The following is a 12,599-nucleotide window of genomic DNA, read 5'->3' as shown; positions in this document are numbered from 1 at the left end:
AGAGACCGCCGGTTCTAACAAGTCCTAAGGCTGGGTGCTGCATATTAAAAGGTAGATCATGTATTTGTTTACATCTTAACAATAAAAACCCCAAAGTGTAATTTTTAATGCAGAAAAGCTAGTAGCTCCATTGGGGATTACAAGGTACACACTGAAAACTCAGCTGTGCTAACAATTAAATGGAACTACTAAAGTTGGTATTCCAATATATGAAAATAATTGTACATAAAACATGACTTGATGCCCAAGACAAATTTAATGTTACTTTTAAAGAAATCCAACATTCAGAAAGTTGCCACTCTTTTGCCCAAGTTTTCCAGTGGCCATTCACAGTTGCTGGCCACCCGACAACCTTCTGCACTCCTGGGGAGAAATGTGAATGACTTCCATGATTGGGAACAATAGAGGCCTGTCATTGGAAGTAATGTTACCTCTCCCTGGCAGAAAGCCACACAGGCTGTGAGACCAAAAGGCAAGTTTAAAACCTACCTTTAAAGGCAAATGGTAGACTCACATGAGAGGGGCTGCTCTTTTGTTCAGGTAGACAGGTTGGTGTCAGGCAGAGAAGGGAGACCAATTGCCAAACCGTTTTTTCCATGGGTGTGTAGCCCTCAGATAGCCACACCTCTAAGCTCCACAAACAAAGAGAGGGTTTCTACCATATTGGGAGTGGGCAGAATAGGACAGCTAGATGCCACACATTGCAGGAAGTTGTTTTTAAACAGTTTTTCTTCATTTTCCAAAAAGAAAGAACATGACGTGCATACAGATATGGCAGTATCAAATACCAAGATGGTGTGATATTGGCCTATTGAATTGTCATAGAACAATGAAGTGAAGGAGGCAAAATTCAGCCAGGGTATGCCACCAATTTGCAACAAAGTAATTGACTCATCAATGAAGAAGTGGGAGTGGAAGGGGGAGAAAAAAGGAAAAGTATCAACAATAAATAACTATTCCTCATCAGGAAGAAAAGTGAGGCCACTAATATCAGGTGGTCTGAACGCCCAAATGAAGATAGAGGAAATTCCTATGCTCCCATGAGGGACCCCACAAGCGGAAGGGGGAGCAATTGGAAGGGATGGAGTAAGGGGGAGAACCCCCTGCAATACATCGCAGGTGAAAAATCACCTGCAAGGGTTATGGGTGATAGTAAGGAGAGGCAGGGGGCCCTGGCCCATAAGTGTATTCAGGTGATTGTGGAGGGAAGCCCTGATGTATGCGTGTCTGAGTTCTGCATTTGAGCTGTGGTTGTACAGATGCAGACAGCTAACGGGTGGTGTTGCTGTGTGTCATAATGGTGAGCCAGTTGTTGGCGGAGGTGAGAAGCTACTTACTCCAGTGTAGCGCAACCTCACCATTGGCCAGGAGAAGAGTCAGTAAGGTGAAATGTCCAATGTTTTTAGGGAGATTCAGCACATAGCCCAGCAGTGCCATGAATGTGTCTGCACCTAAATCAGTTTCTATCAAACAGGATAATTTGCAAGAAATCTCCCCCCAGTATTGTGACACAGTGATGCAGGTCCCAGCTTTGTAGAGAAAGTCTGGAGCTGGTGAACAGCATTTTGAACATTCTGATGAGAATGTTTGGTTGTATCGGTATTGGTCAGAAGGAATCACCTAGGCACGCCACAGAAATTTAAAATGCATGAGTTTATTAGTGGTTGGGCAATGGTGAATGCAACATGCGGCGCATATTTTACCCATCCAAGGTCATACTTCCAGTGTCAATGGAGCTTCCCATCGTGTGCTAGGAGTAGTGGCATGCTAGCACGATAAAGTTTAGACACCAAACGTACCCAATCTGGATCAATAGAGAAGAGTTTCAGCGGGGAGAAATCCTCTGGCACCAGAGGGTAGGTGGGTATGATGGATCATAATGCAATGTGTATGCAGTGCATAATAAAAAGGTCCATGAGATGAGCAGCACTAAAGCGCCAGTCTGTGGAGTGAGTTATGGCGTGCCCCTCCAGGAAGAAATGTCCAAATGTATATAGGTCGTAACGGGACAGTGTCCGTTTCGTTAAAGTTTCACAGAAGCTGGCGAGCCATGGGTTATCTGCCAAGGTCAAGGTTGAGGAGTATAGGAGGGTTCCACCGAGAAGACACTGTAGCTTCCTCTACACCCAACAGGTAGTAGATAGGGTTTGAATGGCCATGGTGTCCAAAGGGATCCCTTTTTGGAGGAGAGAGGCAAGGGGGGTGGGGCCCACGAGGTCCATTTCAGGCTTCGCATATAGCAGTCGGGAGTCAGCATGATATGAGTGATGAGCATACTGATACTGTGCAGCCAGGTGATAAAACTGAAAATGGCGAATTCTAACCCCCCCCATAGGGAAGCACCAGGGTGTCCCAGCAGACATGAGGCCTTCAGCCAGGTCCAATCAGTTTACGGAGTAGGCCACGGAGGGCAGAGAAGAAGGAGTTTGTGAGTGGTATGGGAATGTTAAGGAACAGATACAGAAATACAGGAATCGGGGAAGAATCACCATCTTTATAATTGCTTTCCTGCCTTGAAAGAGGCAGCTGAATACATGTATCGATTTGCATCAACAGTGTGTTAACTTCAGGGGCATGGCTGAGTCTTGTCACTTAACCTTATCTGAATGGATTACTACTCTGAGGTATTAAACAGGCAAGTAACATCAGGTCATTGGTTATTCACGCTGGATAATCTGTGTAGCTGGTGTTATGGGAAAGAGATCTGATTTGGACCAGTTAATTTGAAGACTGGATAGATTCCCAAAACGCACCAAGTCAGTCAAGATGGGAGATAAATTCTCCTCCTGGTGTCTAACGAATTACAAAATATCATCCGTGTAAAGAGAGATAATGAGGGGACCCGGTTTGATATGGAGACCATGGTGAATGTGGCTCTTGTGGAGGTAATGGATGAAAGGGTCTAGTGCAAGTATAAAAAGCAAAGGGGACAACGAGCAACCAGGACGTGTGACCCGCATTTTGGCAAATGGTGCCTTAATCAAACCATTGACTCTAGGACATGCAGTGGGTTGTGCATATAGCAGTTTAATCAAGGAAGAAAAGTCAACTGGTACCCCTAGTTTATAGATGATGGCGCATAGAAAGGGCCACTCCAAGATGTCCAACACCTTCTTGGAGTCTAAGAGGTCAATTGCAGTGAGTGTGTCCAGCGACATTCTATATAGCACTGAGAATACGGCTCTCAGATTTGATGATATGGGGAAAAATGCCCCCTTGCAGGTGAAATGATCTGATCCATTAGTAAGGAGAGACGATTGGATAGAAAATTTGTCAATATACTGTTGTCAATATTAAGCATGACGATGGCCTTTAAGAACCGCAATATAAGGGGTTTGTGCCAGGTTTGAGGAGGAGCATTATAACAGCATTGCACATGGATGTCGATAGAGTGCCCAATTTTAGGGATTCATCATAATCCGTGAGCAGTTTTGGAGCCAGGACTTGTTTATACAATTCCTAGAACTCCCCCAGTGTACTCAACAAGCCAGGGGCCTTAGAGCCATCCAGGAAGTCCATGGCCTGTATTATTTCCTCATAGATTATAGGTTCACTGAGAAATTTATGTTGAGGATCAACAAGCCAGAACAAGGCCACCTACTCAAGGTACACTGCTTTAGCCTCAGTGTCACCTGTAAGGCAGGAGGTATAGAGGTGAATGTAGTTCTGAAGTAGGATGTCTATGACACCTTCAATAGAGGCAGTCTGCTGGTGTCCTGCCACATCCAGCTCATCGATGTATGAGTTGCCCCTCGGGGATGCGAAGCAGGCGGGCTAGTGCATGCACTTGGTTGTTAGCCCTCCCCATACAAACATGTCTGAGCATTGTTGCTCAAATGTAGAACTTCCCCATCTGCGCGATTATAATTTTCATTTAAGAGGGCTATTCTGGACTGCGCGTCGGGAAGAGCAATGCCATCGGAGGTTCGGAGACCTAGAGCGGTCAAGGTCTCCGCTAGGCATGCAAGGCTCCTGCGCGGGTCCAGGAGAACCCCAGAGTGCTTTGAGATGCATATGCCAGTGTTAAAGTCTTTGAACACCTCCCAGAGGGTGGAGTGAGAGGCTACTGTGCCCTTGTTATAAAAGAAATATTCCACAATCGACATACGTAAGGGCTGTGGCATTAAAGGACAAAAGAGTTGGGTAGTGCCACTGTCGGTCCTGACTGCCACCAAAGGGAATATTAAAGGCAACCAGAACTGGAGAATGATCGGATAGTGTGCAAGAGAGATTTTTGGTGGAGAGCAACCACAGGCAAATATTGTCAGAAAGCAGGCAGCAGTCAATGTGTGACCATGTGTTTTGCGGGGCCGATAAATAAGTGAATTCCAGGTTAGATGTGTGTTTTGAACACCAGATGTCGAGCAGCATGTGTGCATCACTGTTAGACCTGAAATCTTTGGCGTGGTTTCTCCTATCCTCTTGCCTCTGCCTCCTGTGATTTTTGCTGTATGCGGTATTCTGTTTTTGTTGGTCTAGATGCTTTGGGTACTTTGCAACTGCTTATCAGTGCCAAAGTGCACGTGCTCCCTAGGTAAATTATGGTTATGGATTGATGTTAGTTGCTAAGTCAAGACAGAACAACCCACCTTTATTCAATCCTGAACAAAACAGTCTGTGTTATTTGTAGGGGTGGGCGGAATTTGCGGAATTAACCTTCGCAAATTATCGCGAGAATGTTTAAAATTATCGCAAACAAGCAGAAATATCGCGAAGATGCGGAAGTTTTTTTCCGGCATGTTCGCGAGATTTTCTGCATGGTTGCGGGTCGCCAACTTACCCATGTGGTTGCTTGCGGGCGCGGCCATCTTGTTTTGAGTTGTTCTCGCGGTGCATGATCGCGAGAAGAAAGACGTGATCGCGCGACGCATGACGTCACTGCGGGCGCGAACTGTCGCGAGACAGCGCAAATGGCTAAAAACAATACAACATCTCATGGAGAACGCGACCGGATCAAGAAAACTTGTCGGCGAACGCAGGGATTCAGGTAAGGCGATCGCGCGCGCGCGAGAATGTATCATTTTACAGCGCGAGCAAGAAACAAATTATCGCCAAGCTGCGGAAACCGGAATTTTTGACATTTTCGCGCTCTCCGCGGAACGCAAAAATGCCAAATTATCGCAATTTCCGCGAACGGAACGAAATTTTTGCCCAGGCCTAGTTATTTGTAGGGGTGGGCGGAATTTGCGCAATCGCGTTACGCAAATCTCCGCGAAACGGTAAAAAATCTCCGCGAACATGCAGAAATTCCGCGAACACGCGGAATTGCTTGTTCGCGATGCTTTTTTCCTGTTCACAGTTGCTGTTTGCGTGCTCGGGGAGAAATATCTCGCGAACACGCATTTTGAGAACGCGAACAAGAAAAAATTTCGCGAAGTCGCGGAAAGCGGAATTCTGGCCAATTTCGCGTTCTCCGCGGAACGCGAAATTACCGAAATTCCGCAAATTCTGCGAGCGGAACGGAATTTACCGCCAAGGCCTAGTTATTTGTTGGTGGGATTCTAGGATGACCCAGCGTAGACTCTCTGGGGGGTGTCCGAGTTCAGAGAAGTGGGTGTATAGTTTGGTGGTAGTTTTATGGCAACGAATATTGCTCTTGTGCTCAGTGATTCTGGCCTTAACGGATCTCATGGTCATCCCAACATACCTCTTGTCACAAGGGCATGTCAGCATGTACACACAATGTGGGGTGTTACAGTTAGTGTGTTTGATTAGCATCCATGTAAACGTGTCTGATAGAACCAATTGTTTGGTGTGTCTGGTCTGTGGGCACACGGTACAAGAGCCGCAGGGATAGTGTCCTGTCACGGGCGGGAGATCCCACAGTTTCCTCTGGTTAGGGATGTTGCTCTTCTTAGGTCTAGTGTGCACCAACATATCTTTCAAATTGTTGGTACGTTTAAACGCAAACCTTAGTTTGGGTATTGACAGTGTACCCGTGTTCAGAATTGCCCAGTGTTTGTTCACTGCCTTCTTTATTAGATTGAATCTAGGTGTGTACGTGGTCACACAGGTCAAAATGTCAGTGGGTTCTTCTTCATGTACCTCTAGGAGGCTTTCACGATTATTGTTTCTTGCTCGTTTGATGCAAGAGTGAACCTGTTTTTTAGGGTATTGTCTCTTCAGCAGATTGTCAGCCAGTATCTCTGCTTCAATTTTGTAGTCCTCTGTGGAACTACAATTTCTTCTAATTCTTAGAAATTGGCTGAAGGGAAGGTTATTTCTCAGTGTAGCAGGATGATAGCTGCTGTACAGTAGCAAGCTGTTTCTGTCGGTAGACTTTTTGTATAGGGATGTCATTATCCTACCCTCTTGTAATCTGATGGTGAGATCTAGGAAGGCAATGTTCGTGGCAGATATAGTGTGGGTGAATTTCAAGTGCTGGTTCTTTGTGTTAATCCACTCTCAAAATTTGGCACATCTCTGTATGTCCCCCTGAGAATGTCATCTATGTACCTCTTCCACAGTCTCAGGTTAGCTCCGAAGGGGTTACTCGCATGTTGAATGGTCTCTTGTTCAAATGCCGTCATATATAAACATGCCACACTTGGGGCAAAGGTACTCCCCATCAAAGTACCCTGAGACTGGTGGAAGTGTTGGCTGTTAAACTCAAAAAAGTTTTCTGTTAAGGCCAGGGTGGCACATTGCATGATGAATGAAATGTGTGTTGCTGCTGTCCATTCACTCTCACTTAGTGCAGATTCTCTTACTGCCAATGTCTCTCTCTGTGGGATATTGGTATACAGTTGTTCCACATCCAAGGTGACCAGGAGGTCAATACCGCCTATGTTTTCTATTTCACCTATAACACAGAGGATATCTGTTGTGTCCCTGATGTATGACGGTGTCTGTTTGACCAAAGGTTGTAGGTAATGGTTTCAGAATTTTGAGAGTGGCTCTAAGAGTGAGCCAATTCCTGAAACTGAGCTGATACTCATTCACCATGATGTTCAATTACTCTAACTGGTTACACAGAGGTTTTTAATTTGTATTTGTTATATTCTAAATACAAATGAAGGTACACTTAGAATGTAATATGCATGAAATCACATTGTTTTTATCACTTGTATAGATTCAAAGAGGTTGTGTAGGGTGAAATACACCCACTGGAATTTATAGGACCATGTACCAATATCTCGATTTGTTTTTTTGATCCTTTTTATTTGTACTCTAGGTTGGCTGCTTTTCTCCGGGGAAACATCCTACCGAGAGAAGAAGTGGTATGTAGAACCACACCACACACTGTAGATAGTTTTCATTTAGTTACTAGGTCCTGAGGAATCGCCAACTGATCTATTAGAGACATTTTATAGGCGAGAAACATGTTGACCACTAAGGGGTAGAGCGTAATTTTTGTCAGATTGAAACAAAATAGCCACCCTCCTTCTTCTTTTTACTTTTTAATCAGGTTGTGACCTCTCCAGAATAAAAATAATTATAGAGGATTCCCTTACCTGTTTTAACCCACACACCACATCTACGTCTTACCAGGCCCTCACACCCACAGCATCTATACTGCAAGGAACAAAAGATCTCCGATAAAGAGCCCCTTTATGGGTGCCCGTTGAGCACTGCAGCGCCGGCTCGAGGAGGAGCAGACCCATATGATGAAGCATGTCATCTAGCTTGCTGGGTATGTGAGGGTCCTAGTTCCGAAAGGAGGTATTTCCCACCTCCCCACCACTCTGAGTACTCACCAGGTGGCCAACTTGCCACCCAGGAACACCGTACCGCTTTTGTCTTCTAGTTCTACCCAGGGCAAGTACGGTGGACTTTTATCAAGCCCCCATTGTCCCCCTTGTTGTTTAGTAAGTACTGCACAGGACCTCCCGTGGGACTCTTCAGGTTACCAGAAGGATAATTTCGTTCATTGACCCATTTTCTGGGACTTACTATTTAGTCCCGCCCCTTCTATTTTGCCTTCCCCCAAATCCTCTGACATACCAGTCATCATGGATGACAATCCCGGATTTAGCTTAGCTGGCTACAGAGACTCAGTTATGTACATAGGACAAAAGTATCTTAAATCCTGGTTTAAAAAATTGCTGTGCCCCATGTCGAGGATGCGTTGTGCAGCCAAAGTGATTCAAGGTCCTGGTTGATGATGCATCATATAGCATCGGCTCTGAGGAGCAGTCAGCCTGCATCAATTATGTGTTGTGCACCAGCTAGTTCCGAATATGCTGTTGGGCTTGTGATGAGAATCCTGCATCGTCATTCTGGCTGCCATCGATGGAAGGCTTGCGATGCGAGGGGCCTTGAGTTGGGGATCAATAATTCTGGGGCACTTCCAATGAGGCTGAGATGGTGATGTGAAGTCCTGGCACTGGGAAAGTCTGTGCAGTGGAATTGATGCGTCAGTTGTGGTCAGGGTTGCACCATGAAGCGAAGGAGATGCGTTGGTTCTGCTGGACCCACAGGTGGGCTGGCTCACTTCCGAAGGTCCAGGACTGAAGTGGCACCATTTGGCAGGGTCAGATTCACAGATGGCAAAGTCCAGGTGCTGGGTTAAAGGCTGTTAAAAGCCTGTTATGTCCTTAAGGTGCATGATTAGGAGGTCAGTCAACTAGCACTTGGAGTCACTCTGGTCTCTTGGGTTTAGAGATGAAGGCCCAGTCCTTCTCCACTATATCACTATTTGGGAGCAATACACAAAGTCCACCTGTTAACTAAACCTAGTCATGTGACCCATGATACAGACAGCAGACACCAAATGGTTGGGACAAGATTTAATCTTTTTAAAAGTGGCATTCTTGAGAATTGTGACTAAAAATCGGACTTTACATACAAGAGGACTTTTAATTTCAATTCTTTTGACATCAAACTTGGTCCATCCACCTGCTCCCATTTGAAGGTTTTTGTTTATTAAATGTAACACGGTATCTCCAATGTTATCCTATGGTTGAGGTAGGCCTTGCAGTAGTGAAAAATGACTATACGAGTTTTCACTACCAGACCCTTTAAAACGTACAGGTACATGTCCAACGTTTGAAATACACTGAACCCTGCACTTCGAACTGTGTAGGACCTACCTTAGAGGTAACCTATATCTATTAAAAAGTAGTGCTTGAACCTGGCAAGAGGTTTATCTTGACAGGTTCAAATGAGAGTTTAAAACTACATACACAGGCTGAACTGGCAGGCCTGAGACATGTTTGAAAAGGCTATTTAAGTGGGGGACGCTATCAGTGCTACAGGTCCACTAGTAGCATTTCATTTACAGACCCCTGGTACATGTGGTACTACTCTACTTGGCTCTTACAAGTAAACTAAATGTGACAGTTGGGTAGAAGCCACTTCCACCATATTTTTTGGAGCGTTCACAAGCACTTTAGCAACGGTTAGCAGTAGTAAAGTGTGCAGAGTCCTAAGGCCAGCAGAAGTGATATCAGCAAAAATACGAGAGGTGAAAGAAAAATGTTTGGTGGAAGACCACCCTAAGGCTCGCAGGTCTAACATGAGCTTTGCAAGTCAGTTCTACAGTGTGTACTAGCCATCACCAATTGATGAATTCACAATTGTTACCCTTTGAAATGCGAGTATATATCCAGTCACTGAACATAAATTAGCATATTTTTCATCTAATACTCATTTTCAATGCGTACATCTCACCTACATGAATCGTCAGACACAATGCACCAGTATGTTTAACAAATTGCTGAAATGGCCACAAAGGGTCATGTTTGTGCTATCAAAAACACCTGGAAGACATACTTTTCTGCCTTTCACAAAACAGTTGGTAATCTGTACTTTCAGAATTTTATTTTGCATGAATAAATGAGTTGCAAACTGCTGGAAAGTACAATTTTCCATGTGCACTCATGGAGCACTCTAGTTAAATAGCACTATGCAGTGGCAGTGCAGTAATACTTTTTTTCTATTCTTTTTTACCCATGAAGATATTATTAAGAAACTCCTTTGTGGGTGTTCCTTGCCACTTCCCACCTAGGGAAAGTACTTACTTCTTCTATTGAGGGAAGTAAATAAATGACCTCTCCAGGGTGGGAAAAGATCAGTGAAAGGTTTGATGGTATTTAAAAAACATCTCATCTGTGACTGTCCCCAAACTTTCCAGGTCAGCTCTGTCCTTAAAAGGCCATTGCCAGCCCAAGCTCAGTGGTTGTAATCCTGTACAATTTTAAACAATTGTTTAAAAATAATGCTCATAAGTGTGGTCGCACTATATCCCTAAATTTTATACTTTAAAATCATGCCTTCTGGTTGGGTTGATTGGGGACATTTTTAATTCCAATTTCATGAGGTAACGAGTGCAAGAGACAAGGTATAAATTAGCAAATCAAAATACAGTCAAATAAGAAAAGACTGCCTTAGTAAGTAAGTTGTAGTGTGGAATTAGAAAATGTATAGAAGTTTATTGCAAAAATTCTAAGGTACTAAACACAAATAATAAAGAGCCGATGTGTCAAACCTCATTTAAATGCAATCCTTCTTGGAGAGCAGGACCCAAATTGTCAGCTGCGGGGACTACATGGCTAAACCCTTTCAGCACCCTTGTGAGGTCCCCAAGACATCCTGCTCAGTCCCTCCCTGATAAACCTTTTTGTGGCTCCTCTGGCAAGATTGGTGCGATCCAATGGGTTCAAGGTGTTGTCCTATGCAGATGACACCCAAATTATTTTCTCGCTTTCTGACAATTAGACACTGGTGCCGGACAAGTTTATATCTTGCATTAGTGAAATCAGTACCTTGGATGAAGAAGAACCTTAACGCAAAGAAGACAGAGATTGTGGTCTTTGGGGCGGACAACTCGGTTTTGTCAAAGCTCTGGCAGCCTGACACTTTCTGCCCATTACCACGTTCAGCGTCCCTCCCTGTCCTCACCCGTGTGGAGCCCATATCTACGCGATGCAATTTTATATGCACGATTACATGCAGAAACACCTAGCGCCAAGCTGACAACTCTAGCATCAGTTTTATTTCTTAATGACATACTTTCATAGGATTCGTTCATGCCGCACCAAAGAGAGGCGAAATGGACACAGTTAAGCTAGATTGCGAGAGCACACTTGAAGCTCATCTCGCTGTGGCAACAACGCAACAGGCTGCCATTACTACGCAACGCTCTAGGAACAAGCCTCGAGTTGAGCGCGCGCGCGCAAAAAAAACATGCGGCTGCTAAAAAAACAAGCGGCCGCAAGGCCGAAAGTGATCGCGATCAAACATCAACAGGCTGCCATTACTACGCAACGCTCTAGGAGCAAGCCTCGAGTTGTGTGCGCGCGCGCTAAAAAAACAAGCGGCTGCTAAAAAAACAAGCGGCCGCAAGGTCGAAAGTGATCGCGATCAAACATCAAAGCGCGAAAGTGGAAGTGCTCGCATCAAGCACGGCGCGCGCGGCTGCGCACATGCACTGTAGGTCTAGGCTGGCCTGGTAGCACTTTTCGGAGCCCTCTCAAAAAGTCTCGTCAGACCAGCGCATGCACTGGGTCAGGCGAGACCTAAAAACAGACTAAGGGCCTTATTTTGAGTATGGTGGTCCTAGGAATCGTGGTGGTGGTCTGACCACGCCACCACTGCAAACCCACCCACAGTATTTCGAGTGTGGCGGTCGGACCACCACAGGACTCCTGCCTCTGCCGGGATCCAGAATCCTGCGGCTATGGCGCAGCGGTAAGGGGCAGGAATATGCTGCTGGTGTTGCTGTGACACAGCCAAGCATATTCCAAGTTGCATTTCCACTGCCTATTTCATGGCAGTGAGCCTGCCATGAAAAGGTTGATAGAAATCCAACCCCTGCCACTTTTGGGCCAGGGGATGCATGTTGGGTGCACATTTTGTGCCCCTCCCCCAGGAACTGCACCCCCATTCCTGCCCTGTGTGGCATTCATGACATGGCGCATGCCACACCATGCAGGAACGTGCAGAAGGTGCTGTAACAGCGGCGGTCTGTTGTGAAGCCTCTCCTATGAATCTAACACCGACACCACAGTGGGACTGCCGCAGCATCGCCCCCCCCCGCCCTGGATTCAACTCAGAACCCTGGTAGTCTGCCTGCCAGCTCACTGGTGGAGGTGCTGCAGGAGGACTGCAAAACTCGTAATAAGGTCCTAAGCAGAACAAGCTAGTTACATGAATAACACTAAACTATTGTGAATTAATGTAATGCTACGTTACGTGACGTGTAAGCAGAATATCCTTGGAAAAATGTGATATTAGTGAGCCCATCCTAGAGAGGCTTCTTCGAGAACACTCATTCAGAAATAAACAAACATGACTTGATTGACTATGTGCAATATAAATAATAAACAGTGAATGTCACATCCATTTTGGAAAAGATGGCGTCGAGGCCTAGCTGAGGCTTAGTTATCATAAGTCAGGAAAATGCATGTTGACAGGTCATAAAAAATCGATTCGAAGGCAATAGCTCTATGTCAGCGTAGCCATTTGAATTCAAGTATAAATTACTTTCACAGCACACTATTAATAATGCACTTTCTTGATTAATACATACAAGCTCCCTCGTAAGTACATAAAATAAAGAGGGCAATGTAATCTTCAGTGACTGAAGTTAAATCTTAAATGAAGCCCTTAGCGTTCTTTATGTCAACGGATCCACAAATGGCTTCGTGAATTGTGGC

At 45.1% G+C, this 12,599-nt stretch overlaps 1 protein-coding gene across 1 annotated transcript in view; it reads right to left on the bottom strand.

Annotated features, from left to right (window-relative positions):
- Positions 1–12,599, bottom strand: part of GFRAL (GDNF family receptor alpha like) — a 1,025,020-nt gene that overhangs the window by 603,881 nt on the left and 408,540 nt on the right. The window lies entirely within an intron of this gene.

This window comes from Triturus cristatus, chromosome 6 (genome assembly GCF_964204655.1).
Source record: "Triturus cristatus chromosome 6, aTriCri1.1, whole genome shotgun sequence".
In the NCBI taxonomy this organism is placed as follows: Eukaryota; Metazoa; Chordata; class Amphibia; order Caudata; family Salamandridae; genus Triturus; species Triturus cristatus.
This window is presented reverse-complemented; position numbering and strand designations above follow the sequence as displayed.